This window comes from Amblyomma americanum, chromosome 10 (assembly GCF_052857255.1).
Source record: "Amblyomma americanum isolate KBUSLIRL-KWMA chromosome 10, ASM5285725v1, whole genome shotgun sequence".
Lineage (NCBI taxonomy): Eukaryota > Metazoa > Arthropoda > Arachnida > Ixodida > Ixodidae > Amblyomma > Amblyomma americanum.
The window spans coordinates 116,010,068-116,025,163 of record NC_135506.1 but is presented as its reverse complement, the minus strand read 5'-3'; the positions used below and the strand labels follow the sequence as shown (position 1 = coordinate 116,025,163).

At 47.1% G+C, this 15,096-nt stretch overlaps 1 protein-coding gene across 1 annotated transcript in view; it reads right to left on the bottom strand.

Annotated features, from left to right (window-relative positions):
• Window positions 1–9,565, bottom strand: part of LOC144106853 (inhibitor of nuclear factor kappa-B kinase subunit epsilon-like) — a 91,615-nt gene extending 82,050 nt beyond the window's left edge. Inside the window, exon 1 of the mRNA XM_077639799.1 lies at window positions 9,353–9,565. The gene's annotated coding sequence lies outside the window, so the exon portion shown is untranslated. The remainder of the gene's footprint in view (window positions 1–9,352) is intronic.
• Window positions 9,566–15,096: the final 5,531 nt, after the last annotated feature.

Here is a 15,096-nt window from a genome sequence, read left to right as displayed (position 1 = left end):
GCTTCTATTGAAACACTGTTTCATGGATAATTATTATTACAAGCGTTACATCAGGCAGCTGATACATTTCAAGCTTGTAGTTAAAAAGGACGGAAAGGAATTCTTGTCTCAGCTGCTTTCAGCCGAATCAGGTACGGAATTTTCTATCATAGCTTTAGAAGGAGAGTGCAGCCTTGAGAATTTATTAACTGCCCTTCTTTGTATTTTTTCAAGGCACTTGATATTTGACATTTATGTAAGGCTCCCATGCTACGCTTTGGCCTAACAAATAAAAACCAACAGAGCAGGTCCACATCAGGATGGGTGTTACCGGACTTGTGTCTCAGGAAGCAGAGTTTGTGGAAAGCAGAACATACTGCATTAATATGCATGTTCAATGAAAGCGCAGGAATCAAGATAGCACCTAAGTATTTGAAATTGTGAGCTTCACGCAGATGCGAAGAACCTAGTGTATAAGAAAAAATAAGTGAAGCTTTTTTACGAGTGACACAGAGAAATACTAATTTATCAGCGTTAATAATCATCCCCATTCATGGCACGCCTTCATTATATTGTTTAAATCCTTTTCAAGGACAGTCTGTTCATTCGGACAAGTTACACCTCTGAACAAAATGCAATCTTCAGCAATCATATAATTTGCATACCGATGGTGCCATTTATGTACACGGGGAACAGCAAAGGATCTAAAACACTACCGTGCGGTACCCCTGACATGACTGGAAGAGTCGTCGAGCTTTATTCACCAACTGCCACGTACCAAGTCTGTTTGGTCAGGTAAGCAGTATTCTAGTGGATGAAAATATCAGGTATGCCGACCATTCTAAGCTCAGGGACTAATTTACCCTCGAATCAAATCAAGGTGTACTTCATCCACAGATGCTACAACATGTAAGCTGCCGTGCAGAACCTTAACGGAGGCTTTATTTATTTTTATTTATTCCTTACCCACAGCACCAATTTGGCATTACAGTGGGAGGGAGGGTTGATACATGTAGCATAACACATAAATGCATGTAAATTACAAAAAAAAGCAGCCCTGTCATCCACAAAATAATAGAAAAGAATAACAAACATCAATGCAGTATGCATATATATGCAGAACTAATGGTAAATAATGCTGCAACCGTGTAGTTCACTCCAAAATGCAACCGTGTAGTTCACCCCAAAAAAAGAAAAATAAAAACATCAAAATAGTACACATGTAAATGCACAAGTAATGCAGCATACAACTTCTAATGAGTACTTCACGCTAGTATACTCCACAGAGGTAAGACCAAAGTGGAAAACACTGTGAAACACACGGAACACACGAAGCATGGCAATTGCACACAGATAACAGCTCCTAATCTAATTATGAAATGATGTGACCTGGCAAGTGGAATAGAACGCTTCATTTGATGAGATAGCCATAACAACAGCTGGGAAACCATTCCACTGATGAGTGCTTTAGAAAAAGAATTTCTGTATGCTTTTTTCTGTATGTTTGTGTATACTTTTTGGTCATGGTCAAGGCATGTGGATGCGTAATATGATTAGAAGATGCATGTTTCGCGTGGAATACCAATGTGGGAGTAGCATATGTTATGGAAAAGCTTGAGCCTTAGCTTGGTTTTGTGGTGGTCTAATGATTCCCAAGCTAGAACCTTTTTAGCTATTGTTGCATTAAAGTTATGGTGCTTAAATGACTTCCCAAGTACATATCGAGCTGCCAAGGATGCACTTTCTCAAGTTTTCCTTTGTCAGCTACAGTAGGTGGGTCCCACACCGTGCTAGCATGCTCCAGTACTGACCGTACATGTGTTTTGTAAAGAAGATCTCGGGTGGCTTGCGGAAAGGAACGCATGTTTCGACGGAGAAATCCTAAGGTTTTGGATGCCTTTCCATCTGTATAACTTACGTGGTGATTCCAGCAGAGCAATGACGTGAATTAGACGCCTAAATACTTCTATTCCGAGACTATTTTAAGACGTATTATTCATAGTGTACGTGGACACTGGTTTTGTATGTTTCCTCGAAAACATCATGCACATGGCTTTATCCAAATTAGGCTCCATTTTCCGCACTACTCACATATAGTGTAATGTCATTTTGAAGCACATCAATGTCAGTACTACATGCTATAGTTTTGTACAGGATGCAACCATCTCCAATGATTCTCAAGTGGGACACTATATTTTAATTGATCTCATTGATGTACAGTAAAAAATGATTAGGTCCCAAGACTGAACCCCGAGGAACGCCTGACGTCGTGTCAGTGAGGTCAGATTCAGCTCCATGCACAATTAGAAACTGCCGTCTCGAATGCAGACACTCCGCAGCCCAGGTAATTGTGTGACAATCAATGTAATACCCCTGTCATACCTCAATGCCCATTGAGTAAATGGCCACTGATATTTTCGAGGGCCATCCAGATGCACCACTGCCATGCGGAAAATTTCAAATCATTGAGTGAGTAGTGAGCATGCGATCCGACAGATGGTGCTAGGGGTAGCAACATTTCTTTTAAGAATACAAAGTGACTCTCAGTAAAACGACCCGAACGTCGGAGAAAGTGCTGTTTTAATTTAAAGTTTTTTTTTTGTAAAAAGCTATTCAAGTACTTCGCAGTTCATCACAATCTAGACAGTGATGGTAGGGCAACGGCGATGCGCACTCCATTTTAGAAGCATTCGCTTTTTTGCCTCCGAAGGAGCCCTGGATAAGTGGCAGTCTTTGTCATGCGCATGGCTAGTATTGTTGCAGAAACTGTGGAACACTTTATCATCTTGGTTGTCGCAAAGTAAACTAAGAGACGAAAAAAAAAAGAAACTAAGCAGTACACAGCGAAGCCGCACCACGAGAACAGCATCGGTTTGTTTACATCTGACCACCAGACGTTCTGCGGAGCTGTCATTTTGACTACCGACTAAAAATTACCTTATGAACTAGCTAATGTCTAAAACTGTCACTAAATCAAGAAGATATTTGTTTATAATGAGTTTTTTTTTTTCAATGTATGCTGAGTGAGCATACCTGCCCAGTAGCATCACTATGCCGTTCAAGTTACCATCAGCAGATTGACTGTCATACTGCTCTGTAAGCTCCCCGTTTTCATTTTAACCTTTTTAATCAAACATTAAACAATGGTTTGCTTCCTTTTCTTTTCAGAGTTAATACTCAGGATGAAACAAAGCAGTCATGGAGCTCGAAAACTTTTTCTTTAACCCTTTAACCACCAAAGTAATCCCCAAAAAACTTACCAAAATCGCCAATTTCCATGGTGATTTTTAGCAGAAATGACGGTCCTCAGGCTTAAAACACAAGCTAAAGGCGTAAAGCGCGTTTCATAGACAACTACTACCCTCTAGTGTTGGAAATTGCAACCAACACAATTGCTGACCTTACGTACAACGCCTTTGGTGGTGGGAGTAAAGCTACATCGGGCGCGACGAGTGTGACTCGTCATTGGTGATATTAGTACAATCTCCCATAACGAGTACCACTCGGAATTGGTTGTTAAAAGGTTAAAGAATAAGACCACTGTAGTGCCATTAGTTTCTGTGACTGTTTTTCAAACACAACGTAGTAACTATCTAGTGTTAAATTAGTTTGTTAGGTTAGCTCTTTCATAATTGTAGATACAATGACTTCTAGAATATTCCCTCACGTGTTCTAAATTCAGCTAACATAAGACAGCCTCACGGTTGTTAATTCCCAGTACTACCAGTGTTGACTGAACTAGTTCAGGTTCGTTGCTGAATAAACAGATCTAAAATATGCTCCCCTTGAGTAGGTTCAAGAACATTTTTATTTAAGGGAAACGGTTTCATAAAATTCACCACAGCCTCACTTATCCCTCCGGCTGCTGAAATGTTATCTTGTTGGTGCCAGTTGACGTTAGGCAGGTTGAAGTCACCACCAGTTACATAATCAGGTGTAATTAATTCAGACAGTTTTATTAGGGGATCAACTAAACAGCCGGGTGGCCTGTAAAATGAACAAACATCAGGTTTTACCATTCTGATGCCTCAACTCACACCACACTGCTTCACACAGTCCACAATCCGTGTTTACTAAGGATGACCAAATTTAGATGTCTACCAGAATGAACGCACCCCCTCTATGGCTATTGCTGTCCTTCTGCTAGCATGTATAAGCTTCTGGGAATGCCTCATTATCGCCAGTATCGCTGCCTAACCCGGATTCGGTTCCAATAACTACTGATGGCGTGGCAGTATGGAGGAGGCTACAGAATTCATCAATTTTATTTTTGACACTACGACAACCAGACACGAAAGTCTTGTGAGTGCATTATCATGTGGTTGTTCGTACAGTACAACTTGGTTAGCAGTGTCATCATAGATGTATTTGGTATCATTAATATGCAGCATGTCGTGCCTGAGTTTCACCTTACCACTGCTGTCTGATCCGATTTTTGTGAATTCACAAAGATGTATATTCATCTTAGTGTCTCTGAATAATTCTCTGACACACTTGTGCCTGTGCTGTTGAAGCTTTTGCGTTTTGAATAATGTTCATTTTTTTACCCAAATGAAGAAAAAATAGAAGTAAGAGGTTGCGCTTTGCTTGCGTATATTTTCCAATTCTGTGTACCCTTTTGACTGATGTGAGGGATAAACCGAGATTTGTTTCACACACTTTCTCCATAATTTTTCTGAATCAGACGAAGTTTTGTGCACGTACCATAAAACACAAGGCTGCTATGTCTGCCACGGCTTTCAAGCTCGTCAATTTTGGATAGAAAAAATTTAAATGTTTTTTTGATTGGCTTTGCAGCTCGATTTACAGATCTGTATTTCATATCCGTTTCAACTTTTGCAATAGAAACAACCTGTGTCTCGAAAGTATTAATCCTCTCGGTTAAGGCTTGTAACACTGAATTTAGTTCTATTTGATTGTTCTCAATACTTTGAAGTTTTGTCTTAATTTCTTCTTGGCCATGCAGAACCATTTCCAGAGCAAGCTGCATGTTTGGGCCAGGATTCAGCTCAACATCTCCACACACAAGGAGCAAGGAAGAATAAAACAAGAAACACGGCAAGAATACAAATTTACAGCGTGAACGACACGTCATAAGCAAATGCTATCTAATACATTTGCACTAGGTTTGGGGTGGAACTGGCAATAAAAACACAGAAATCTAAAAATATTGCATCCATTTGGCTATCACCGTCGAGAGAAAAAGCAAAAGAGTGAATCACTGCTGATACAAATAGTGTAATAGCTGAACAGTCCTTCATAAAGCCATGCTGTAACCTTGAGCATATTGTTTTAACCGAAGAATTCCTTGATACAGTTTGCCATAATGTGCTCCAAGGTTTGCAGCACTGTGATGTCAATGAAATGAAGAGATAATTTTGCAATATTAGGTGATCCCCCTTTTTGAATATCGGAACAATTCGGGCTACCTTCCAGTCATGTGGCAGCTATCCTGACAAAAGTGAAGAAAAATTTTTTTACAAGAAATCTGGCAATAAGTTCAGGATATTATTTAAAAAAGTTGGTTGGAATTTCATCAGGGCCACAAAACATTTTCGTTTTCTAGTTTACCAGCTTGCTGACAATTCCACCATAAGAAATATAATCAGCACTAAATTCTCCTTTCCATGGAACCCAAGCAATGAAAGCATCTGACACAAAGACGACACTTTTGAAAATATTCATTAAAATGCTAGGATATGTGTGCGTCATTACCGGCATGCTATCAATTATTTGTGAAATCTGTCTCTTCTTTTCTTTCATACGCTTCCAGAATTTTCCACGATCATATTTAACAAAGTTAGGTAGGTAGTGAAGTATTATAAAAGTAACCTCGTGCTGTATTCACCTTCTGTTAGGGTCAATTCTGTATCCCTCATTTTGTTTACATTTAGTCTTCCTTTTTTAAACTTTCAAGTTTATGTATCACTTGATGAAAAATATGGCTAGATATATAAATATATTCAATTTCTGGCAGCTTTATTAGTTGCAACAACAAATTTTACCAGTAGACGTGCTTTCACAGTGCACTGAATCCTGGCAGTCATGCCTTAATTGTTCCGTCCATTTTGCCGGCATGTTGTCGCTTTTGAAATTTATTTGAGGAAGATGACAAGAAAGAGAAAGTTCCCTGGCAGCCACTTTCTGAAAAAAAGATATGAGTGATGAGTAGCACAACCTTTTCGAAAATAGGTTAAAGTGCTCCGCGTGACTGTTTCAACACAGGTGAAGCTAGCACAGTAAGATTTCATTTCATTGATGCGAACATCCTTCATGACTTCACATTGCCAGTGTTTCAGGTTTTGTCATCGCCAGGCCTTCTCAGCAACTGCTTCCATAGCAGGACACAGAACACCGATGAACTGCTGAAACAGCTAGCCTGGAGCTGCTACCCCAAAACGAGATTTGTTGGGGCTAACAAGATTGCCACTTGTGATATTGTGGTTTACTACAGTGATGGAGATGTAGCACGAAATGCTGTTTTGAAAAACACTTGGCAACACGACAGGTGTATTCTGCTTTCAACCCCCTTGGATAGAGCGGGTTGAGAAGGCAAAGTTCCACAGACCCTCAGAAAGTAAAGAAGAGCACAAAAGAAAACTTTGGGCAAGATGACAAAAAAGCAAGAAAGAATGCGCGTTGTAGTGATGCCTTTTGTGCCACTGTTGTAAATGTGGAAACATGGAATAGTATTTTCCTACCAATACACTTTACAAATCTTTATTTTATTGTACAGTATTTGTCAAAAATATAGAGCCCAGGAGGTTTCCTTCTAAGCCATGTAGTGAGGCTCCTGCAGCATTAGTGTAAGTCACATGGTTTGGAGGGGTGAGGGCTAGAGTTTCTCTTAGCTTCAACGGATCTGCAATGCTGCGGACGCACAAAGAGCCGCACACCAAGGTCCGGAAGCAAACTCTGTGGGCTGTCCATTTTTTTACAAAGGCTGCACCTCTTCTTAGCAACTACTGATTAGATTACACTAAAATTTAAACAGCTTATATTTAAATATATCATTAATAGTCTGAACCTAAGTTTCTAACACCTCCCATGTTTAATTGTGAACAAAATTATTGAGCTGAAGGTCCTCTCTTGTCGGTCGTGAGAAGCGAGAACAACACTTTTTTAACGAGAGAGCGTTAAAGCTCCTCTTCTGCAGAAAACCCAGCCAGCGGCAGCCGCGTTGTGAGCAAAATATCCCTGGAGAAGCAACCAAGTGGTCCACCTAGGCCACGTGAGCTGGTGGCATCATCGCAACCTGCCCGCCAGATTGTGACCAAACTGTCCACCATGGCAGGCGGCAGTTCAATTAAGGTTACTTGAAAAGAGCAACCTTGGTCGCACAAGCCTCACCGGTGGCAGCACCTGCCATTGCAGAGCAGTGGCGCATTGCTTACCAGCTGCATAACTGCTCTAGAAGCGGTACGAGGGCACACAGGGGTCTACGAATGTAAAGTTGAGAATGACCAATTCCAAAGCTACTGCATCATGCCTTTAAGGCAGAGCTGTCTCCTCGAATTTTTTTTCCCTGTACGACGTGTGTATAAACCCATACTTCTGAAGTTTCAGTTAAAGCCAAACGGAATGCTTGAGAAAAATTTAAGAGCATGCTACTTTTTGTTACTGAGAAAAAGTACATTTAAGTTCACAGCTCAGCCTCAATTTTGACACACTGTGATGAATAAAATTGTGTAGTAAAAAAATTAAATGTTAAAGTCACTGGCATGACACCAAATTTCAGATTAAATAACACATTACTTTTCGAGAAGTGAAGCAACCCATTTAGGCTACTATTTCTCCTTAACCAAGTTTTAAAGAAATCTGTTCCAAGATGCAAAAGTTAAGTAACACTAGGTATTACACAAAAATGTCAGGCTCCCTAGAAAATCATTATTATTTTGCATACAAGCTGACACCATGTGTAAACAAAGGTATCCTTTAAAACAGTGTTAAATCACATGACTGAGCAGGAAACATACAATTACTGCTCAGAGATAGACGCACATGAAAGGGAGCTGCTCACATATAAAAAGTGATTACTCAGCATGAGATCCGCACAGATCATCACATGCCTGCTATGAATTGGTCTGATGGAGTAGCAGTAGATACAGGACCGAGTAGATATAGGACCACAACACCATGCTGCTGTGTCCATACTTCTGCCTCATCCCTGTGCAAGTGCAGTTTTTGCCAAAAAGATCATGCACCAATCAGCCTCACTGTTTACCTTGTTATTGCTGCGAATGTTTTCAAGGCTTATAACCTTGTGACCCTTTCATACACATATCAATGAGAAACTGGGACTCCGTACTAGGCACGGATTGTGCATTCAAAGCTTCTGCTGGTCGTCAAAAATGTCAACAAAAGGCGTGCTGTATACTGATAGAAAAACCAGTCATCCCCCCCACCTCTCCTATCAACACGTGCCTAGTTGTGACAGTGTATTAGAGACAGATAATACTGTCGCTGTTGCAGTCCTGTTAGTGACAGGCTGCCAACACAAAGTCAATTTTAAACTAGCCGAACAAGGGGGCGGAAGTTACAAGACAAGCAAATGTCGACGTTTCACTAGCAAAAAAAAAAAAAAACCGCGGTCACTGCACACTAAACTTTGAAAGCTGCATTCCTTTTGACGCGTAGTTCGAACACGGCTGAACAGCAGTGTAAACAAAGGTTTATTTAACGACATCAGCAGCGGAGTTTGGTTTATGGTTTATGGGGGTTTAACGTCCCAAAGCGACACAGGCTATGAGGGACGCCGTGGTGCAGGGCTCCGGAAATTTCGACCACATGGGGTTCTTTAACGTGCCCTGACATCGCACAGTACACGGGCCTCTAGAATTTCGCCTCCATCGCAAGCAGCGGGGTTTACTGATACTGCAAAATTTCATGCCAATCACAACAAGTTGGGCTCGAGAAAGGTAAAGACAACTTCAAAAAGGGGCGAAAAGTAGCCCACAAAATCCTACATCAGCCCGGATACTGACAATTCGCTCTCACGAGCTTTTACATCAGGCAAGCGCAGTTCCATGGGCGGGAAGAAAAGTTAGGGCTCCGCGACCAGCAATGCTGAGGTGAGTCACCCTGCATATCGGCACAGCGCACAAATTTTCAAGTCGACGCCACCGGCGAACTGAATACGAAACCACAGCCAAACCTAATGTGCGGAGGGCGTCGAGAAAGCGATGGTTTCTTTGTCATGCGACCGCACGCGAAGAACGCGAACGAAAATGCCTCTCCGGCATCTGAACAAGGAGCAATAACGACACACGACTGTTACCCGTTTACATACGGGCCGATCATGCAAAACACAACAGGCACATTGCACTACATTACGCAAGATGACAACACCGTCGTACTTCCGTCAGCCACTTACCCGGCAAAGACGGACCCAAAAATCGTCTCGGTGTCAGTGGGCAGTTGTGCGGACGCGGTCACATCGGCTGTGCGCTTGTAGTATGCTCACTTCTTCAGCAACGGTGAAGCTGATAAAGCACTGAAAAGCCACGCACGCTAGCCCCGGTGTACTGACAAGGTTTAAATCCGCCTTGGTCGCCTTGGTACTGACGTGAGCAATAGGATCAAACGGCAACAAAACAGAGAAGCAAAAACAAAAACAATAACCCATGGTAGCCAGACCACCTGTCAGAAGGCGTCATGCTTAGCTCACAAACAAGGATAAACGTCTCTGGCCAGTGGGCTTAAACCGCGGGATGAAGACCATTTTCAAAACAGGTGAGTGGCTAGAGGGAGATTCAAAACATGTTGATTAGGGGTGCTGCGCTTAACAGCTTTTTACATTCAGTTAAGGCGGAACGGGCGATCACTCCATGTATCCACCTCAAAGCACGACAAAAACCATGAAATCGTTTTCAAAATTCCGATAACTTCTATCATCAGCACGCCGGCTTAACGCTTTGTTGTTTCTAAAAAGCGAAATTACTCAGCATTAAGCGACGTGATGCACTGTAAAAGCTGCTGCCATATCAAGGCACGCCTGGCGTCATCAGCAAACTGCTTCAAACATACTGCATCCCACTTCCTGGGAGTATCTCCACCGGGGCTTAAATAGACTGCAATGCGAACACGGCAGGAGTTCAGCAAAGACTTTCACGAACTTTGATGACGCGAACACTGCCTAAGCAATTAGCACGGTAATCACGAGCGAAACGAGGTTCATCGGTGCTTTCCGAAAGCGCTACAGAGATGCAATCGTTGCGTACGCATGGGCGCGCGTTGATAAGGTATGCTGTCTTTTCACCTTTCTCCTGTTTGCCCGTCAACTATTGGTAATGCATGGTTTGCGCTACCTACTTTGAGCCACTGCTGCGCTTTGAGGAGCTCTGCTGAGGGGCGAACTGTCAACACAAATACGCTCGACTGTTCCTGGTCCGTGACAAGCAGCATCCGCGATGATCGGCGATATCCCGGCGTGCACCTTATCATATACAAGAACTGGCCAATGACCTCTCCTCTTTGTCCTCAATCTGCGAGGAGGAAAGTAACTTCCCGGGCTGCCCGCACTTCATGGGAGGAAGGCGGCGAACAGCGCTGCTGTCCTGCGTGTCACTGGTTTGATGTCCTTCATTACAGGGGACCCGTGTCCCAGTGGGTGCTGCCCGCCTCCCTGGTTACACGGGCTATGCAGGCTGCTCCAGCTGCGCACTTCAGACCTGCAGTGCAGCCCCCTGCCTGGACACCAGCCACCCGCAGGAGAGGCCCCGCGCTGCCGTCTATGTGCGGAGCAACCTTCCCCACACCGTCCTGGATTTGGCCTCCCCAGAAATGGGCCCCATGGAAGTCTGTGCCATCCGCGTCCGCCTCGGCCGCACGGACACATCGGTGGCCTCCGTCTTTGTTTCTCCCGGTGTCCCCTGGAACCCTTCCTGCCTGACGGCTCTTCACTCCCGTCTGGGCAAGGATGCTTTGGTCTGTGGTGATTTTAATTCCCACCACAGGGATTGGGACAGCCAGACGACCTCTACCCGCGGCAGGAAGCTCTTGGACGCGGTGTCGGCTGCCGGTCTCCACGTGCTGCGGCCCAGGGCGGCTACATTCATCCGCCCAGGCCACTCCATGGTCATCGACCTGGCCCTTCTCTCGGAAGCCTGCCGCTACTCCTGGAAGCGGGCGGCAGGCTCTCTTGGCTCGGACCACTTCCCCATCTTCCTGAGCCTTTCCTCCGACAAACGTCCAAAGGACAGGAAGTATCATGTCATCAAGTGGTCCCAATTCAGGGAGCTCACTAATGACACCCCTTTTGCAGGGGACTTTCTGGATTGCCTGAAGTCCTCCGCTCAGGTGGTCACGGTGACTGTCTCGTGTACAACACGGGCCCCTGTCCCCGACCTTCGCCTCCTGGGCCTCCGTGCTGCCAGGCGTCGAGCGGAACGCAAGGCAGAGAGGATGTCGTCGCCTGCGGATTGGCAGGCCTACCGCAGGATCGATGCCGCCTGCCACCGACAGGCCAACCGACGGACAAGAGAGAGCTGGGCAGGCATTTGCCGCTCTCTCCGGACCTCTCGGCAGTCATCCAGGGCCTGGCGCCTGTTCCGCTCCATCCTGCAGGTGGTCACCAGCCGTCACCCAGTCCTGGGTGCATCCGTCACCCAGGGCGTGTCCTACCAGGCCCTGGCCGAGCAGCTGGCTGGCCACTTCTCCGTGGCTAGCCTCGCAGGTCCCATTCTTTCACTAGGTCCCCTGTCCAGCCCTCTCCCGGAAGACCCCCCCCCCTCCGGCAGGCCTAGCCAGTTCTTTCGCAGCCCTGTGTGATGCACCCATCACCCCCCACGAGCTCCACCGAGACCTTCACTGCTCTAAGCGGAAGAGCGCTCCTGGGGCAGACGGGCTCACTTTGCAGATGCTGTGAAACCTGGATGCCCCTGAGCAGGCCCGCCTCCTGGATGCCTTCAACAGCATCTGGGACAGCGGGATCTTGCCAGAGAGCTGGTCCATGGCCATCGTGGTCCCGATCCGGAAGGCGAGGAAACCCCCCAGGCCTCGGCGGCCTGCAAAACCATGGAGTTCGTGGCCCTTCAACGCCTCTTCTGGATGGCCAGCGCCTGCGGCTTCCTCTCCGAGTGCCAGACGGGCTTCAGCAGGCACCGCTGCACGGTAGATTTCATCGCCGATGTAGTCTCCTGCCTGGAGGACGCCAAGTAGCAAGGGGAAATCGCCCTCTTGGTCCTCCTGGACGTCCAGGCAGCCTTCGACAGCCTGTCTTGTAAACTATAGGAAGCTTAAAATACCGGACGACGGACAGAGTAAGGGACACAAAAAATAGGTTCACGAGCGCTACTACAAACTGTTTATTCATGCTGTGGTACAGGGGTTATACAGGAACAGAATGTCGAGCATGCGCGTGGAAAAGGCACAGAAACCGCACATCAGACATGCGCACAAGTTAATCAAAAAAAGAATCTAAAAAGGCACATTCCGATGAATAAACGTGTACAGACGTGTCACTGACACAACGATCGGACAGCTTTCGGATATAATAAGCCTCTAGAACGAGCCTAGCCTTATCATTGCCGCTTTTGCCTAGAACCGTGGTTTTCTCCAACCTTGCCCTACACGTGCACAAAGCAATGTGACGCACGATATGAGCACTAGTGTCTTTGTTTTCTATGTTTTTGGCATGCTCCCGTAGCCGGTCATTAATACAGCGGCCAGTTTGGCCAGCGTATGAAGCCCCACATGAGAGGGGAATGCAGTACACCACTCCTATTGCACATTTGGTGTAGGCGATCCCATGTTTTTTGTTACAGCCCCTGCTGGCACAGCCCGTGATGCGAGGGCATATAGCTTAGATAGCTTGTTGGGTGCTGAGAACACCAAAGGCACACGGTGCCTGCCAGCCACTTTTTTTAGGTTGTGCGTGAGTTGGTGTACATAAGGGACCACCACCGGCTTCGAAGAAGGGGGCTCAGATCTTTTTTGGGCGCCTTTGTGCTTCTGCAGGAGGGTTTCAGCGACAGCTGAAATGACCGGGCCAGGGAAGCCTGCTGATAAAAGTCGCTCAACCTGATCATTGACACTGTTGCATTTTATGAGGACAAGATTTTTGAAGCGCAGACTCCAGGCAAAGCGACGCAATACCTCGTTTTACCACCTTGGAATGAGCCGAGTCGTAGCTGAGCAGCTCTTTGTTGGCTCGGGGCGAGTACATCCAGCAAATATGGTCTCGGCAGAACATAAGCTTAAGGTCTAAAAAACGCAACGCCTGACTTTCAGGGAGTTCATGGGTAAAAACTAAACCTTTCCCGAGTCGATTAAAAGTATTTAAAACAAGTGAAACAATATGGTGAAGGGATGTAGAGTTCCCTGGTCTTAAAATAATTAAAAAGTCATCAACATATCTAAAAACTTTAAAAACTGGCCCCCCTTGAAATGTCTGTGCAAGAAGGCTGTCAATTGAAGGTAAAAATATGTCACATAAAATCGGAGCTACACATGAGCCAATGCAGATACCTTTACGCTGCAGAAAAAACTGGTTGTCATGAGAGATAAAAGTTACCTGCAAGTAGTATTCTAGTAATCTTAAAAAATTATCTACCGAAATCCCAGCTGAGTTCTGGAAGGCCACAGCCCCCGAGCCTTCAATGCTTTCTCTGACCGAAGCTAACAGCTCAGCATGTGGAACTCCACGATCGAGCAGGCCCGTGACGAACTCGGAGTGAGCGGGCGGTTGCGTCAATTTGTAACCGCATTTCTTTCCAACCGCTCCATGCAGGTGCGGGTTGGGGGCACCCTGAGCTCTCCGCGGCCCATCAGCACCGGGGTCCCCCAGGGCTCAGTTCTCAGCCCCTCCCTCTTCAACCTGGTCATCGCCGGCCTCCCGTCCGCCATCCAGCAGGGTCTTCGCCACAGGGTCTTCTGCTCCGTGCATGCGGACGACGCCCTCTGGGTCCGGGCCTCCCGGAGGCACATCACCTCTGCCAGGCAGGCCCTCCAGCGAGCCTTCGATGAGGTGCAGTGCTTCCTGACCTCCAGGGGCCTGGTGCTCTCTGCCACCAAGTCAGAGGCACTCTTCGTCCATCTGCGGGGTGCACGGGCCACGTCGCGAATCTGTACTCTGCGCATTGACGGCACCGACCTCCCTGGGAGGCAGCAAGTGAGGTACCTCGCTCTCACCATCGACCATCGCCTCACTTGGATCTCAGCGGACAAGCCCTTCCTGCTCCACCTGGACCGCGTCGGCCGAGCAGCCGAACGCCTCCTGGCACGTGGGAACGGCTGTTCCTCTACCTGGGTCATCCGGCTGTTTGAGACGGCTGGGACATCAGCGGCACTCTACGCCCTTCCTAAGGTGACTCTCAGGGCCACCCGGCTCCGCCGCCTCGAGACCTCTCGGCGGAAATGGATCCGTCGTCTCCTGGGAGTCCCACAGAGCTCCCAGATCGCAGCCACCCTAGCCGAGGCGGGGGTCCTCTCACTAAATCTCGTTCTCTTACAGAGAGGCCTCATACACACGGACCGGCTCCACCATGTTCCTGACGGCAGAGCCCTCCGTGCACGCCTCTCGGGACGTCCCCACTGCAGGATGGGCATGCTCTCCGCTGCCTACATGGAGTCCCTAAGCCCTCCCGCCAGCCATCCTGCCCTCCCCCCACCACCTACGCGTCCTCCCCTGCAGGTCTCCCTGGATATCGGAGGCACGTCCAAGCGCCACACACGAGCTGCGGCCCTCAATCAGACCGCCGCTGCCTTCCTGGATGAGATGAAGGGGTCAACCCTTCTCTTCACTGATGGCTCGGTGCAACCAGCCACAGGACAGGGGGCAGCGGCACTCGTGGCTCCGCAGCTGAACGTGACAAGGACATGCACCTGGACGTGCCGGACTCCACCTGGCAGCGGACCTGATTGCGACCACCCCACCTGGTCCAGTCGCGGTCCTCTGTGACTCCCAGCCAGCCCTCCAGGTGCTGTCCAGGCCTCATGACAATGTGGCCACTACCTCCCTGCTAAGGGCCCGCCTGCAGACCATGGAGGATGCGGGCCACCAGATTTCCTTGCGTTGGGTGCCGGGCCACACCGGCATTGAAGGCAACGACCTGGCAGACGCCCTGGCCAAGTCTGCCCACAAAAGATGGGTCCCTGGTATCCTTTGCAGTGACTCAA